Source organism: Amblyomma mixtum, chromosome 3 (genome assembly GCF_055824585.1).
Source record: "Amblyomma mixtum isolate Tamu chromosome 3, ASM5582458v1, whole genome shotgun sequence".
Taxonomy (NCBI): Eukaryota; Metazoa; Arthropoda; class Arachnida; order Ixodida; family Ixodidae; genus Amblyomma; species Amblyomma mixtum.
In genome coordinates, this window is record NC_143014.1 from 346,407,366 (window position 1) to 346,423,922 (window position 16,557).

Genomic DNA, 16,557 nt, shown 5'->3' on the forward strand with positions numbered 1-16,557 from the left:
GAAATGGTGCGCTTGTTGCACATAATTATCGAGTAAATAATAAATGAGTGCCCAAACTTTGTTTCTTCCTATATTGCTCGCGACTGTACGTGCCCGAAACAACACAGCCTATCCTCAGTGGCGGTCCTGCGGGAGGGGGGGGGGGGGGGGGGGGGACAGACGGAGAGGGCGGTTACCCCTCCCAAAACCCTTTGCACATCTTCCCGAACGTCCGTTTTCGGCCTCTCATTGGGCGAGATGTGATTTTTGATGAAGAACTGGAAAGCCTTTTCCTCTGTGATGCGTCAAGTAGAGTCCTACTTTGGGTTTTCACCGTGCCGCTGCCTTATTTCACGTAATTCTACCTTCAACTGGTTGGTAGTTATACGAGCAAAATTCGTAGTGATTGTCGAGGTATCGTGGTCCTGCCGTGTCCCCACCGTTGTCTTGCCTTGTCGCCGGCGCGCCGATGACGGTGGTGGCGGTGCCATTCACCGGCGGTTGCGGTGGCCAGCAATCTCGTCGGAGTGGCAAGGAGACACCCATTCTTGTCTTCATTCCTCCATGAAACACAGTGGCGCCAGGGAGGGGATCCCCCCTTTTGTTGGCTTGATAAGAAGCGGCGACCAGCCGCTTCGTCGGAGGGGACTGAGAGCGGAAGAAAGCCCCTTCCCAGAACTGAATAATGAAGGCCGCTAATCCCGCTCGTGAAATGCCCGGACAGGTGCTTTGACCTTCCTGGAGTCGTCGTGGCGGGATTTCTCGGCCGACGACCTGTTTTCCCTTAGTATCGAGACTTATATTGCTCACGTAACCGTTAACATTGAAAGCATGAGTTAGGGTATAACATCCATATTGTTCGCCATTTATTTTTCAAAATCGAAGCGCACAAAAAATGTTGTACAAATAAATTGTAAACAAAAAATTAGAGTTCACTGCGGCGACCCGCATTGGAAGAATGCGACAGCACGGACGCCTCCTCAGCACTCGTCACCTCTCTTTGCATCTCTTGATCATTTCTTTCCAGAGCGCAGCTCTTTGGCGCCCGTTTCGGCGTTTCGCATCGCCGTCGCCGTTGTCCGTTTTAACCAGCAGTGCACAGCTTAGTCGCGATTTAAACTGCGAAACCATTGGAGCGAGAGCTTGGAAAGCAGAGTAAAGGCGCATAACTGCCCTCTTAGAGCCGCGGGCACCTCAGTCGTCCTCTAAGCTACGTGGCGGCAGTGACAGATGTGCGCTGCATGCGTTGGAATTGACAACGTTGTGCCGGAAACAGGGCGCTGAAGCCATAGGCCGTCGGCGCGCATTGTGTTCATTGGCATTGGCGGTGACAGTGTTTTACACGCCTATCATTTTTAGGAAAGGAAGTGCGCATAACTGGCTCCCTGGGTCAGCGAACGCCTGAATCGCGCTAATAGGTATACGTGGGCTGATGAGAGAGAGAGATGTGGGCTGCATGCGTTAGCGGTGATAACGGGGAGCGAACTCTCGCCATCAACCATTCACTGCCACCAGCCAGAGTGGCAGGGTGGGTGGGAAATTTAATGTACATATTTATTTATTTATTTGGTCATACTGTTAACCCTCAAATGAAGGTCGTTACAGGGAGGGAACAAAAACAAATACATTTCATAAGCACTTCAATGACCAATCATGAGTCAGAGTTCAAAATTTGTACACCATTCCTCAAAAATATATCAACACCTAGCTCAAATTGTTGCATGTTCGTACTCTCCACAACATCACTTGGCAATTTGTTCTATATTTCATTACATCAGGGAAGAAGGAATACCGGTACACATCCGTACGTGTGTTAATAGGCTGTAGTACCCTGCTGTGGTTTTTCCGGGAACCACGTTTTAGAGGCGCTTTCACATAATGTTCTTTATTTATTTTTAATGTCCCTTGCATTATCTGGAAAAAAAGTTTGAGTCTATGTTTTATTCTTCTAATTTCCAGCGTTTCCAATTCACACTGCTGCATCATCTTTGTAACCGAGTCAGTACGGTACGGCAATACTTAGAACATATAAAACGAGGTGAAATCCGCTGTACTCTTTCTACCTTCTTTTTTAAGCATTTTTGGTGGGGGCTCCACACAGCATTCGCATATTTCAGAACTTGTCGTATAAACGTTTTGTAGGCGACTAACTTAATTTCTCTAGTCGCGTTTGGAAGTTTTCTCCTAAGAAAGCAAAGCTTCTGGTACGCTTTTCAATAGATATTCTCAATGTGAGTTAGTTAGTTATATTAATTTTTATGGCGCAAAAGCAACTGAGGCTATGCTGCGCCAAACACAAGGTTAGAGTTTTTGTTAATGGTGAAGCTTTCTAAAAATACTTAGAGTTTGTTTAAAACGTTGGCTTCCTTGAGAAACCTAAAAATACATGAAATGTCAACCAGTGCTCGATCACCTAAGAGTAGCATGGGGTGTAATGGGATGCTTTCCCTGTAAAATGTTGTGAAATATTTCTTTCTTAGTTCTTCTAGTTTTATGCATGAAATTAAAATGTGGTTCACTGTGAGTTCAGCACCACACATTTCACAGAGAGGTTTGTTTTGTTTGGCTAGCAGAAAGTTGTGCGTGAGGTGGGTGTGTCCAATGCGGAGCCGACATAAAATAACTTCGGTAAAACGTTCTTGATGCCTACATGATTGCCATTCCCCTAAAATTGGTTTCACAGAATTTAATTTGTTGTTTACATGATCTTGCCATGCGGCCTGCCACTTATTTCTGAGTTTACTGTTGATAAACTTTAAGCAATCCCTGTGCGGTATGCTCACTTGTTTTATTTGGCCATTCCGGGCTTGTGCAGCGCATACATCTGCTTTTTCATTACCTACGATTCCAACATGGCTAGGAACCCAGCAGAATTTAATGTTATGTTTTTGTTTTGTGATTTTAACAATGTTATGTATGATGTTACCTATTATGGGTTCAGCAGCATTTCTGGAGTGCAGTGCTTTGAGCATACTCAGGGAATCGGTGTAAATGATGCTATTTTTGATGTTTTCTCTTACTATTTTTTCTACAGCTACAAAGATGGCTTAACACTCAGCAGTAAAAACCGATGCGAATTCTGGTAGTCTCATTATCTGTTTGTTTTTTCCTTGGATTACTGCACTTCCAACGTGACTTTCTGTTTTTGAGCCATCGGTATAAAATTCAATGTAAGTGTCATACTTTTCTTGTAGTGCAAAGAATTCCTGTAATATGTACTCATTTGGCGTTTGCTTTTTATCTAAATGTGTCATTGTGAGGTCACATACTGAAGGCAGGCTGTACCATGGTGGTAAATATTCATTCCTTTGTGCAATATTCGGTAGGGCATCTAGTATTGTTAGCTCTTCACATTTATCTTCAAAGCGCAGCAGTAATGGTCTGATAGAATGTGGTTTGTTGATGAATAATCTTTTAGATGGGCACTTGGTGACAACTGGGTGACAGAGATGTTTCGGAAGAGAACGGATTTTTACGACGTATGTGCATGTTAGTGCGATTCTTCGGTCCTCAAGAGCGGGCTCATTAGTTTCAACGTATAGGCTGGCTACTGGTGATGTTCTGTACGCTCCAGATGATAGGCGCAAACCAAGATTATGAATGGGGTCTAATCTTTTCAAGTAGGATGCTCTTGCTGAACCATATACTATGCACCCGTAGTCCAGCTTGGAGCGCACCAGAGAGCGATATATTTGTAAAAGGCTTGCTCTATCGGACCCCCACCGCTTCCGTGAGAGCACTTTTAAGATATTGAGGACTTGAGAAGCTTTCTTTTTAAGGTTATTAATGTGTGGTAGAAATGTGAGTTTCTTGTCGAAAGTTAGGCCTAAAAATTTGTGTTCTTGTTTAATTGGTAGCGCAGTGTGATTCAGGTATAGACTGGGATCGACCTGTAGGCCTCGTCGCAATGAGAAAAGAACAGCTACTGTTTTTTGAGGAGAAAATTTAAATCCATTTCTGTCTGCCCAAGAACCTAGTTTATTTAGTGTGATTTGTATTTGTCTCTCACAGGTTGATATACTGGAGGACGTGCATGCTATTTGTAGGTCATCTACATAAACTGAATACATTATGGACTTGGGTATTACTTTAGCTAAAGAATTCATTTTTACTATGAAGAGTGTCGTGCTTAGAATGCACCCCTGGGGTACGCCGTTCTCTTGGGTGAAAGTCATGGAGAGAGTTGCTCCTAGGCGGACTCGGAATGTGCGGTTAGTCAGGAAGTCGTTCAAGCAGTTCAACATCCTGCCGCGGATACCTAGCTCTGCTAGGTCACGGAGGATGCCGAACTTCCACGTAGTATCGTAGGCCTTCTCCAAGTCGAAGAAGACCCCAATACAGTGCTGCTTGTGGATGAACGCCTCCCGGATGGTGTTTTCTAGGCGGACAAGATGATCTGTGGTGCAGCATGTTTTCTTAAACCCACATTGGTGTTTATCTAGTAGTTGCCGAGATTCAAGTACGAAGGTTAGTCTAATGTTTATTACACTTTCGAAAGATTTAGCAATGCAGCTGGTGAGGGCTATTGGTCTATAACTGCTAGGACTTGTTGGTGGTTTTCCGGGTTTGAGAAAAGGTATTATGACTGCTTTTTTCCACTCGTCAGGTATATTTCCAGTTATCCAGATTTTATTAAAGAATTTTAACAGTGCCTCTACAGCAGCCTCGGAGAGATGTGCAAGCATAGCGTAATGCACGTTGTCTGGTCCTGGTGCTGTCTTTTTTCCAGAAGATAATACTTTATTTAATTCTTGTAGTGTGAGAGGCTGGTTATAATCCTCGTGTACACCTGCTCCAGATGGAAATTTTTGTTTTTCAGCTATTGCTTTGTGTTTCTGAAATGTGTTTGTGTAATTGGATGAGCTTGAGTTCTCAGCAAAATGTTCGCCCAATATGTTGGCCTGTTCTTCTAAAGATGTTTGTGTCCCGGGTGCTGTCAAGAGAGGAAGTGTGAAAGGGGTATGGTCACCAGTAAATTTACGAACTTTTTCCCACATTTTCTTTGATGTTGTTGAGCTGTTTATTGAGGAGACATATTTCTGCCAAGAGGTTTTTTCTGCATTTCTTCGCACATACCGCGCTCTGGCTTTTGCCTTCTTAAAGGTAAGTAAGTTCTCTGCAGTGGGATATCGACGCAGAGCGCTCCAGGCTTTGTTTTGTTGTTTTTTTGCTAATGTGCATTCTTTTGTCCACCACACTTTGTGTTTCTTTTGTGCAAGTCCTGTTGTTTGTGGTATAGCGAGTGTTGCGGCCGATATTATGCATTCAGTAAACTTCTCATTAATTTCATCTGTGCTAAGGTCGTCACAAAATTCCTTTTCCAGAGTGGCACTTTTTGTAAAAAGTGACCAGTCGGCGAGCTGAAGTTTCCAGCGCCGTGGTCTTGTGGGGATGATTGGAGTGGACGATGAGAGCCTGATGACGGTAGGTAAGTGATCGCTGCCCATGGGGTCATTTAAAACATCCCATTTAAAATCGTTAAAAAGTAATGGTGATGCGAAAGCTAAATCGAGAGAGCTCATTTTTGCTGAGCTGGGACAGCAATATGTGGCTTTTCCCGTATTTAAAAGACAGATATTATTTGAGAGGATAAAATCTTCGATTATTTGGCCCCTCGAGTCACAGCGTTCGCTTCCCCAGAACGGTGAGTGAGCATGAGCATTAAAATCGCCAACTACCAGGAATGGCTCCGGTAGTTCATTTATCAGGCCTTCTAAATCTTGTATTGTTAATGTCATGTGCGGGGGAAGATATAAAGAACATATAGTTATGGTTTTGTAGCTCACGACGCTAACCGCAACCGCTTCCAGTTTTGTGTTAAGATTGATTTTTTTAGCAGGGACGCCGCTCTGAGTGACGATTGCGACGCCTCCTGAGAGTCTGTTAGCATGCTCGCGATCACGTCGGAATGTTTGATAATGTCTCAGGATATTCGTATGTTGTGGACCGAGGTTGGTTTCCTGAAGACATAAAGCTACAGGAAACATTGAGCCAAGAAAATGTGTGATATCATTGTAATTCCTGAGCAATCCTCTACAGTTCCATTGAAGTAGGAAAGTCATGTTTATATTTTTGAGTGAGGATTGAAGGGATTTATTTGTTTTCTGGGCCCGTTATTGGGGTCCTGTCTATTCTTCGCTCAAGAGAGCGGTTCCGCCGCTGCAAAGCGGGCGGATCGGGAGTTACCTCCATCACCTCACTAGAGGTGCTGGTGGACCGCGGGGAAGCCGCGGATGTGTTAGTGTCAGGCCTCCCCCGACGGGGGGAAGTCCTGCTGGGTGCCGACCCGTGAGCCGGCGCTCCCTGCTTTGGGGATGGCAGAGCAGCATTCGCTGTCTCTGCCTGGGGCGCAGATGGCTCTGCCATAGCCTCGGTGGAAGTGGCCTGGACAGATGCCGGAGTGCTGTGTGGTGTGCCGCCCCTGCGCACCACATCAGCAAAGTTTGTTTTTGTGGAAAAGTTGAAGCTGTTCTTTGCGTAAAAGAGTCTTCGCGCTTCCTTAAATGTGATGTTCTGTTTGGTTTTCATTGTAACGATTTCTTTCTCATTTTTCCACGATGGACACGACCTTGAATAGGCGGGATGATCGCCTTCACAGTTTGCGCAGCGAAGTGCTGCTCCTTGACAGTTGTCGGAAGCGTGTTCTTTTGAGGCACATTTAGCGCAAGTTTCGCGGCCACGGCAGCTTTGAGACCCATGACCGTACCTCTGACATTTGAAACACCGGCGTGGATTTGGGATATAATGCCTGACATTTATTTTGAGGTAGCCTGCTTCTATGGATTCTGGGAGTGTGCTCGAGTTGAAAGTCAGTACTAAGTGCTTTGTAGGTATCTCTTTGTTGTCTTTCCTTATTTTGATTCGATATACACTTACAACATTCTGTTCTCTGAGGCCATCAAGCATTTCTTCCTCGGTCAAGTCAATGAAATCTGATTCAGATATCACACCACGGACGGTGTTGAGAGATCGGTGTGCTGTGATTGATACAGGGATTTCCCCGATGGATACTAGGTTGGAAAGTTTTGTATATTGGGCAATGTCTCTGAGTTCAAGGAGCAGGTCACCACTAGGCATTTTAGAGACTTTGTACCCGGGACCCAAGGCATCAGTTAGACTTTTTGACACTAAGAAAGGGGACATCATTCTTGCGGTTTTTTCCGTTTCTTCACAATGAAGAACGTGGAACTTTGGAAATGATTTTGGTTTTTCGAAAAACTCTGCGGTTGCTTCGTTCCGCCCTCTTTTGTGAGGGCGATCTGGTTTGGAAAAAGGGGGAGCATGAAAAATATGTGTTGTTCGGCCATGGTGCCAGCCACCCACCATGGAGCCCAACGAGGGGACGCGACAGGAACTCGCAAGCGAGCCCTGCCCACGCCAGCTGTACACCTTAACTATAACCTAATATGACTCAACTCGGGATAGTTGGTCACACACGGTTAACCCTCGCCGCCAGGAAAAAGAGGAAAAAACAAAGAAAATAGGAGGAGACAGGAGAGTTGTAAGAAAGAGATAGGAAAGTGAAAGATAGAGGGGAGGACAGGAAAAGGCGACTGCCGATTTCCCCCGGTCGGGTCAGGCCGGAGGTGCCGTCTACAGGAAGCTGGGGCCAAAGTGGTGTGTTGCCTCCGCCGAGGGGCCTTAAGGGTCCAAACGCTCGGCATCGGCTCAACCACAAGGATCCCCTTTTCCCCGGACACGGCGATGCCACGCACGGCTAAGCGCGGATGCTCGGGTCCGTGGTGATGCATTGTTCACCATCATCCCCTTGCGGGGATGTCCCTGCGGATGCTCGGGTTAACCCCGTGGTGTCGCCACTCACCAACGTCTGCATGCTGCAGACGCCTCCCTGCGGGGATATTCTCAATGTGAATACGCCAGTCTAGATTATGCGTCACTGTCACCCCTAAGTACCGGAAACTCTGCACCTCGACCAAGGTATTTTCTCCAATATTATATTCAAACCTGATAACGTTCTGTTCTTCAGTTACGTGGGTGTATGTAAATTTTTTGTAGTTAATTACCATGCCCCATCTTTGGCACCACGAATTTAATGATTGTAGGCATTTATTTAGTTTACTCTGATCTTCCGTGCAGGCTACACGCGTGTAAGTTAAACAATCATCGGCGAATAGTTTAATTTTTACAGGTGCGTTAATATTAGAAGGAATATCATTAATATTCAATAAAAAACAATAGTTGGCCTAAAACAGACCCCTGCGGCACTCCAGGCAAAACTTCACACTTCCCCGACTCACTTTTCCCGATTCTAACCCTTTGATAATGGTTGTTGAAATATGCCTGAATCCACAATACTACCTTTTCACTAATTCCTAGGCTCCTCAATTTGGAATGTAGTTTATGATGTGCAACTTTATCAAATGCCTTCGCAAAGTCTATACATACAACATCTATCTGTTGGTATTCATCTGTATCTGTACAAAGGTCATGTACAGTGTCGATTAACTGTGTCACCGTCGAAAGGCCAGATCGGAAACCATGCTGGACTGGGCATAATAAATCATTTTTTTTTCTAAAAAATACAGAATATGTTTTGCTATTGCATGCTCCAGGACTTTACAGCACACAGAAGTGAGCGAGACCGGTCTGTAGTTGTTTACACATAGCCTATTGCCACTTTTAAATATCGGAACAACGGTGGCATCGCGCCAGTCCTGAGGTACTGAATGATCCCGCAAAGATTTTTCGAATAAAAGCTGCAAATAATACGACATCCATTCAGGTACCGTTGAAGAAATACCGTTGGTATTTCATCTTGGCCACACGATTTTTTTGCATCCAACGTAAACAAATGCTGGAACACGCCCTCCCTTGTAATGCGTAGGTCTTCCATTGGGTATTGTATTGCGCAGACTAAAGGATCACCGTCACTGTCACATCTATCCTTCGTGAAAACTGATTGGAAAAAATGATTAAATACGTTTACAATATCTTTCTTTTCCGTCACGACTGCGTCGCCATCCACTATCTGTTTTATTTCATTCTTTCTATCTGTGAAATATCGCCAAAACTTTTGTGGAGAGCTTTTAAGGAAGTTTGTAAGCGTTTTATTGAAGAACGTTTTCTTCGACTACACCAATGCAGATTTTAGCATTTGTTTGGTTATTAAAAGTTCTGTTGCCCTGCTTTTTTTCTTCCTTAATCTATTTATCTTACGCTTAAGGTGTATGATGCTCCTAGTTATCCATGGATTTTTTCGCTTTGCTTTCTTTATACGTGTGGGGACAAAATGATCTATGCAATATTTGATTATGCCTTTAAGTCGGTCCCATAGTTCTTCTACACTTTCGCGGTTGGATGCTATTTCATAATTAATAATGTTTTCTTCCAAAACGTCTAGGATGGACGTGTCATTCGCACGGCCATAATCCTTAACATGCATCACGACATATGGTTTCTTACAGATTCTTGTGTGCAGCGGTACATTCAAGCAAACCATCTTATGATCTTATAAACCACTCTCAACTGATACAGTGTAGTCTGGTATTCAGTCAATCAATCAATCAATCAATCAATCAATCAATCAATCAATCAATCAATCAATCAATCAATCAATCAATCAATCAATCAATCAATCAATCAATCAATCAATCAATCAATCAACCAATCAATCATTTGTTTCCTTAGAAAAGGAGGAGTACGGGACTAAAAGCTCGAACAGCTTGACGAGGTCCCGACCCCTTGTTAGTTGGCATGACAGCAGGATGACGGCCAGTCTTACACAAAAATGAAAAAAATATCACAAAGCAACATGTAATACGAATGAAACAAGACGGCACCGGATATGAAACCGGATATGAACCGGATATGAAAACCAAGTCCAACAATGACTGGGACTTTGGTGGAACTCTTGTGAAGTCTTTAACTATTTGCTTAAGATTATGTAAAAACATGACCTGCATCATTTTATTGGCGCTCCTTATTTCTACATTACACGGTGATAGACTTTCCCAGTTAATAAGCGGCAAATTACAGTCACCAGCCATTATTAGTCTTGTGTTTTCATTTACATGGGAGTTAAGAAACACATTCAAGCCATCCAAAAATTCTGGCGGAGTGGCTGGTGGTCTGTACACAGTCCCTAATATATACCACATGTTTGCACAGCTGATCTTGCACCAGACCGTTTCAGAAACACTGCAATCAAGGGCGACTGCTTTTATAGTGCTTTTTACAACAATAGCCACGCCACCACCTCTGGAATCTCTGTGTCATCTAAACACCTTGTAGTCAGGAGGAAAAATACTACTGTCATTAATTGCGCTATGTAACCATGTCTCAGTCAACATCAATACATCAGGGTGCTGAGAAATTAGTAGATACTCTAAATCAGTTACTTTATTTGCTATACTGCGGGCGTTTACAAGTAGAATTCTGGGCTATCACCGAGAAGAATCGCTTTCCGTGTCAGAAGCCTTGTCTGAAGTTTGCAACTGAAGCATTGTAGGGCTAGCAGTCTTTCCTCTCTTTTTGAATCGAGGAATCTTAACTTGCTCAGTACGGTACGGACACCGTTCATTCTTTCACGATCCCGGACGTAGATATGATTGTTGATCTTAAGCTTGTCATGTACCAGTTGTACCTTGTTGCCGTTTGCTCGCTCCTTTTCACTGCTTTGCAATAGTTTCTTTCGTACTTCAACAGTTTCTTTACCGTAGTCTTGACTAATGCTTATCGAGCTGCCTTTCAGCTTGCCGCAGTTCTGCATCACAGACTGTTTTTGTCGCGAATCATAAAAATGCATGATTACCGGCCGATTACTACCGTCTTTTTTCTTCCCAATACGATGAATTTTGTCGATCGTGTTCACTTGTACTCCCAAGGTTCCTTTAAATACATTATCAGTAACAGCTTGTTTCAGGTCGCGGTCTGATTCACCCTTCTCCTTATCGGTACCAAAAACCAAGAGATTATTGGATTGACTTCTATTTTCATACTCTACCAACTTATCCGCCTGATGACGAACAAGGGATTCTGGGGTTTGTATTCGCTTGTTCAATTCTGCAATCACGTTAAGTGTAGCGGTCATCTTTTCGCATTTCACATTCATTTCGGTCAATTCAACTTAATGCATCAATTTTAGCATCTGATGAAGCCTGATTATCAGTGATTAATTGCAACATTTCTGCGGTTTTAGGTCGAGGATTTTCTTCAACATCTCCTGAAACCAACAGTGTCAACACCATAGACCAAGAGTCAACCAAAAATTCAGGTAACTGCGAGGGCACGGCAGGGCTAACAAAAAGCGGTTGTCACTTCTATAAGTTTTAGCATTATTCTAATAACGAACCTGCCAAAGCAGTAACGGCCGCTTAGGCATGTTGTCGCTAGGCGAGGTGCCGTGCCCTCTGAAGCCTCCCTCGCTGCTTGGCTCCTTTTGTAGCCGGTCCACTGATGACGTCACCATCGTCGACGAAAGACGATCCACGAGCCGGATGCCATCAATCCCAGACTCTTGATAAGGCGTGAAGAAAAGCGGTGCCCCATGCGGACTGCAGAAAGCTGTAGCGTTGGCGAAAATCCATGGCAAGACCTCCAACAGCAGTAACGGCCGCTTAGGCATGTTGTCGCTAGGCCAGGTGCCGTGCCCTCTGTAAAGACAAACAGGAATTTCTTACCACTTATGCGGAAGGACATCCCGTTTGTCTCGCTAATAACGCCTCCCACGGCTGTGACAACCTCGCGAAACACTTGCACAGACCTATTCTCTAAAAACCAGGCATTGGTGCAGGAAGTCGAGCATACATCCATCTATTTCTCCGACCTCAAAGCTTCCTTCATGACGATCAAGAACTGCTAGTGGAGCGTTTCTTGAAGAAGGAATATGTGTGAAAAATAACAAGTTGTCTGTAATTGTGCATACATGCCTTGCTCCAATTGTTTGAATAATTAACTAATCAACCTATCGACATAATTTTTTTTCGCAGTATCCTCACATCATCTTCTCTCGATTACAGCCACATGTTTGATGTTACCTATTCTGAGAACGTCAAAACTGCAGCGGACACGTTTTGAAGGCACGTTTTGAAGACACGACACCGCCAATATAGCCACAGCCAAGAATTACTTTCGCATTAAAAATCAATCCTAATATATTTTTTGTTGGTATACTGAAGTGTGCCCCCCCCCCCCCCTATACACAATATCTAGGACCGCCTTTGCCTATAGTAGACTTGCAAGCAGTGCCGTTCCTTAAGTGCGGCTCAGTTTTTCCCGGCGACTCTGCTTTCATCACCGCACCACTATCTACGCTTTCTCTACCCAGGGGGCGTTGTACTGGGGAGCTGTCGTTGCTTCAGGGAGCTGTCGTTGCTTCATGGTTGCTTCAGACAGAAGTAGAAAAACAAACCTAGAATCCAACTTTGATGACTGTAGAGTGACGGTATCCATCCGGATGTCGATGCAGGCGCAGTCACTCTTCCTGAGGCCCTAGGGTTTAAAGATAACAATGGTCATGTAAATAAATCTGCAGTGGAAGTCAGCAAAAAGCGATTGGAAGATTGGTGGCTGAAAAGCAGAGATGTGGCATAAGGTTAGAATTGTAGGAAACCGTAGGTAAAGATGGTGGCGATTCTTAATGAGAATTGCCAACACAGTAAACAAAAAAAAACAAAAAGAATAAAAGCTGAGCATGGTGGCATTTGCCACCACCCCGTTTCAAAGGGGGCGCTCCTACCCATCCATCCATCCATCCATCCATCCATCCATCCATCCATCCATCCGTCGTCGTCCAGTGCGCGCCGTTTCGATGTAGTACAGCGACAACGAGGCGGCGCCTTACTACGCTGAAGACATAAGATGGAATCGGTAGCTCCGCAAATGGAATCGGTGTTTGCCCTGTGTTGCTGCGACTTGGAAAGTCTGTTCCCTTGTGCCGGTTCGAGTCCTTGTCTCTGCCGCATCGTGAGGTTCGCGCCGCAGTGTGTTCTTTTTAAAGGGGAAAGCCGTTAATGGCTCATACTGGGCTTCTTCGATTCTCCGCCTCTGGCAGCCCGCGGGTTGCTTGCGGGCTGCCGGAGCGCGCTCGATTTTCTCGGGTTGCTCCGCCCACTTCCGGTGGCCGCCCGGAACGCGTTCGTTTTTCTCTGGCTGGGCGGTTTCGGGCTGCCAGCCGGCGGCCAGACTCGCCAGGACGATTTTGTGCTGGCAGCTCTCGGGCAGCTAGCAGACGACAGAGAGGTGTATGGTCGCGGGAAGCTCGCGCGGCCATTTTTATAAGGACTAGAAGGACCGCGGTTCTTCATGCGATGTTTTGCGCGATGCAGGCGCTTGTTTCGACTAGGCCACGGTGCATATCGACTGTGTCGCCTGCAATGATACCTTTTGCGGTAGTTCTCGCTGTTTATTGATACGTTTTGCGTGCGTATGCGCGATCACATTTCGATCGTCTCACCACCTCGAAAGCACAATTGCTCGCTTCATATTACGATCGCATACTTCTGATTCACAAAATATTTCGGCTGTTAATTTCGTGCGCCCGGCGGATATTGCGATGGTGTTCGAGGCCTTTCACGAGAGCAGCCGGATTCCAGTTCCGAGTACGCGTTCAGACGCGCGCATATACATATATGCATGTACTGACCGTGTCTTACGAAGTGTTGGTTGAGTGCGGTACGAGAGCGTATGGTCTTCATTGCGTTTGGCGCAGTGCAAAAGTGGATATGCTTTGAAAAACGCTTGACTGAAACATGTCCTTTATTAAAAGCCCTCACGAGCACTTTGCTCGAGGCATCTCTGCGGGCATATATATGTGGCCACACAGAACTGTCGCGCCGACCAAGTGCTGATTCTGTCGTCACGGCCAAGTGTTGTACAGCTTCATGGTCGGGCCTTCTGCTACATATGCTCAAAATATCTGAGAAGTACCGCAGGCATGCACCTCCTCGCGTTTGGCTCATTTTAAAAAAATAGATAAAAATGAGCTCTAGCGCTCATCGTCATGCAAACACACGCGGAACGTGAGGCGCCGACACGCAGGGCTTTATTGTAGCGCCTTTCATTTCAGTGGCAGTTCTCTGCTATAAAGCTGTATTATTACAGAAACGATACGCAGCTAAATTTATGCAGCGCACCCGCTTGTTCTAGGTGGGCGTTCAACAAGCTGATATGCGCAAATTTTGCCGAGATTATGCGTTCCTTGCCCGCAGCAAAAGCCGGCGGCCGACAGACTACACTTGAACGAACGTATCCCGATTCTTTTCTGCTTACAGCTACAGGAAGCAGGTTACGAGCGTAGAAATCGCAACGACCACAGCAGAGTCCACCAGGGTCAATCGTCGGCGGTCATACCAGTCATATATACTTACTGCGTAGTAAGCAAACGCAATAATCCGAGAGTACGGCTTGTCGTACGTTTTATAAACAACGCACGGGCAGCTTTTCCGTCCTATGTGGTGTCGACTGAAACATGTTACCGCATGCTTTTGAGGATTTCTTGAAGCTTACACGTACAGTGCTCTTTACACAGTGTTCTTTACAGCTTACACGTACAGTGCTTCCTCTGATTTCATCCTTTCAGTAACAGCAATGAAAGTGTCATTAAAACCTCTTTAGTTGCAGATAGTCTGAGTGTGTGTCATGACATTTTTTTTATTCTTCTGTTTTGCAGGCCAGCCGTCTTCCGATGCAAATCATCCAGATTATGTTCTTTCTGTGTTTCCTTACCGAACACAGGGAAACTAAAAGCAGAAGATCGCCAGATTCCAACGTGCTCAAAAGAAACTGCCTTCTGAACAAGCATGTGGCGCTGCTGTGTCCTACCGTTCAACATCCCCAGGTGACTCTGCCGACCCTGGTGACAGTCCTAGGAATACGTGTAAAGCTGAAACACAAACAACCCTCACAACAAAAGACATTGAAGCTCTGCTGGAAGAAAATGAGTTGACTAAGAAGCGTCTGACCGAAATGGAGCAAAACCTTGGAACTGCCGAAAACAGACGTGCTTCAAAGGAGAATAAGTCTCTGAACCTACCAGAGATCACGCAAACTTGGGCGATGCAGTCGGACAAAACATTAAAGTTCCACACAGGTCTTGTATCCGTAACAATCTTCAAAGCACTGCTGCAATTTGTGTTGTCCATCTGGACACCAGCACACAGAATATCCCTGAATGCAGAGCAGCAGCTTCTCCTTGTGTTTATGAGGCTTCGACTAGGACTGCTCACCAATGACCTTGCGTGCCGATTCGGTATATCAGTGGGTTCTGTGAGTGGCATTTTTCACTCACGGCTTGATGTCCTAGCAAAGAACTTTGAGAAATTCATCATTTGGCCATCCAGAAGAGCCCTGCAATCTCACCGCCTGGCAGCTTTTCAGGACCCATTATTTGATGACCTGAGGGGCATCATTGATTGCTCTGAAATATTTATTCAGCGCCCAACATCTCTGGAGGCTAGAAGCCAAACGTATTCAAATTACAAACACCACAATACCGTCAAGGCACATGTTGCAATTTCACCTTCAGGCTCAGTAACATTTGTTTCCAAGGCATGGGGAGGAAGAGTCTCTCACAAAGAACTCACACTGTGTAGTGGCCTCCTGGATATGGTTGAGGAAGGGGATTGTTTTCTTGTGGACAGAAGATTCCGGTGCGATGAAATGTTTGCTGCTCGAGGTGCTAAAATACTGATGCCCTCCTTAACAAAAAAACGTCCTCAGCTGCCAGGAGAAGAAGTCACAACATCACGAAAGCTCTCACGGGTCCGCATTCATGTGGAAAGAGCTATTCAACGACTGAAACTCTTCAGATCACTCCAAAGTGTGCTGCCGGTATGCTTTGTGAAAAGGTCAAATGACAAGGATTTCGCAACCATTGACAAGATTCTGGTCGTCTGCTGTGGACTTGTCAACCTGCAAACTCCAATCATTAACAACCTTGGCGAAAAAACTGTGATGAATAGTGAAGCATAATGAACACCTGCTGCCTCCTCCTCATGAACGGTGACCACGTGGTGTGATGTGATAGTTTCAATGAGTACAAGACTAGACTTTTATGGAAGTGACATTTTTATGCGAGACTCAGTTTGGCAATATTGTACCCGCTTTGTCTTAATCACATGCCAAGTGAAAACCAAGACTAGGGTTATTGTATTTCAAGGCATTGCAATTTCGCTTTAAAACTTTAATCTTGACTTTTTCTGCTCTTTTTTATTGCACTGAACAATCATCACTGGAGATGAAAAGCTATGCTTGAGTATTTACAGCAAAAGAACACAAGTGCCAAATAGTCAAGGTTTTTGAACGCTTCTTTACACCTTAAAGCATACCTGCCATCTTGTTTTAAAAATGAAAAGCACAGTAGCATTACTGGTGTTCCCTGACATTGTAACTATATGTTGTGTTACACAGCCATGCAACAAAATATGAAGTCTAGCAGTAATACTGCCTGCTCATAATACCATGGCATGTGTTTAATATTTCACAAGCCTTAAGCATTTTGGCTCGTGAGCATTCACTGTCTGTTCGATGTCAGAAAAAAGTAACACATAAATATACAAAATTGAAACAAAGAAGCAACTCACAGAATTCTGAATGTGCCCTGTTGTAACAGAATGGGGA

The 16,557-nt window shown here is 44.9% G+C and overlaps 2 pseudogenes; one reads left to right on the forward strand and one right to left on the reverse strand.

Annotated features, from left to right (window-relative positions):
- Positions 1-5,741: 5,741 nt before the first annotated feature.
- On the reverse strand, positions 5,742-7,305 carry LOC149356248 (uncharacterized; annotated as a pseudogene).
- A 3,652-nt stretch (positions 7,306-10,957) lies between these two features.
- On the forward strand, positions 10,958-15,909 carry LOC149356249 (uncharacterized; annotated as a pseudogene).
- The last annotated feature ends 648 nt before the right edge of the window (positions 15,910-16,557 follow it).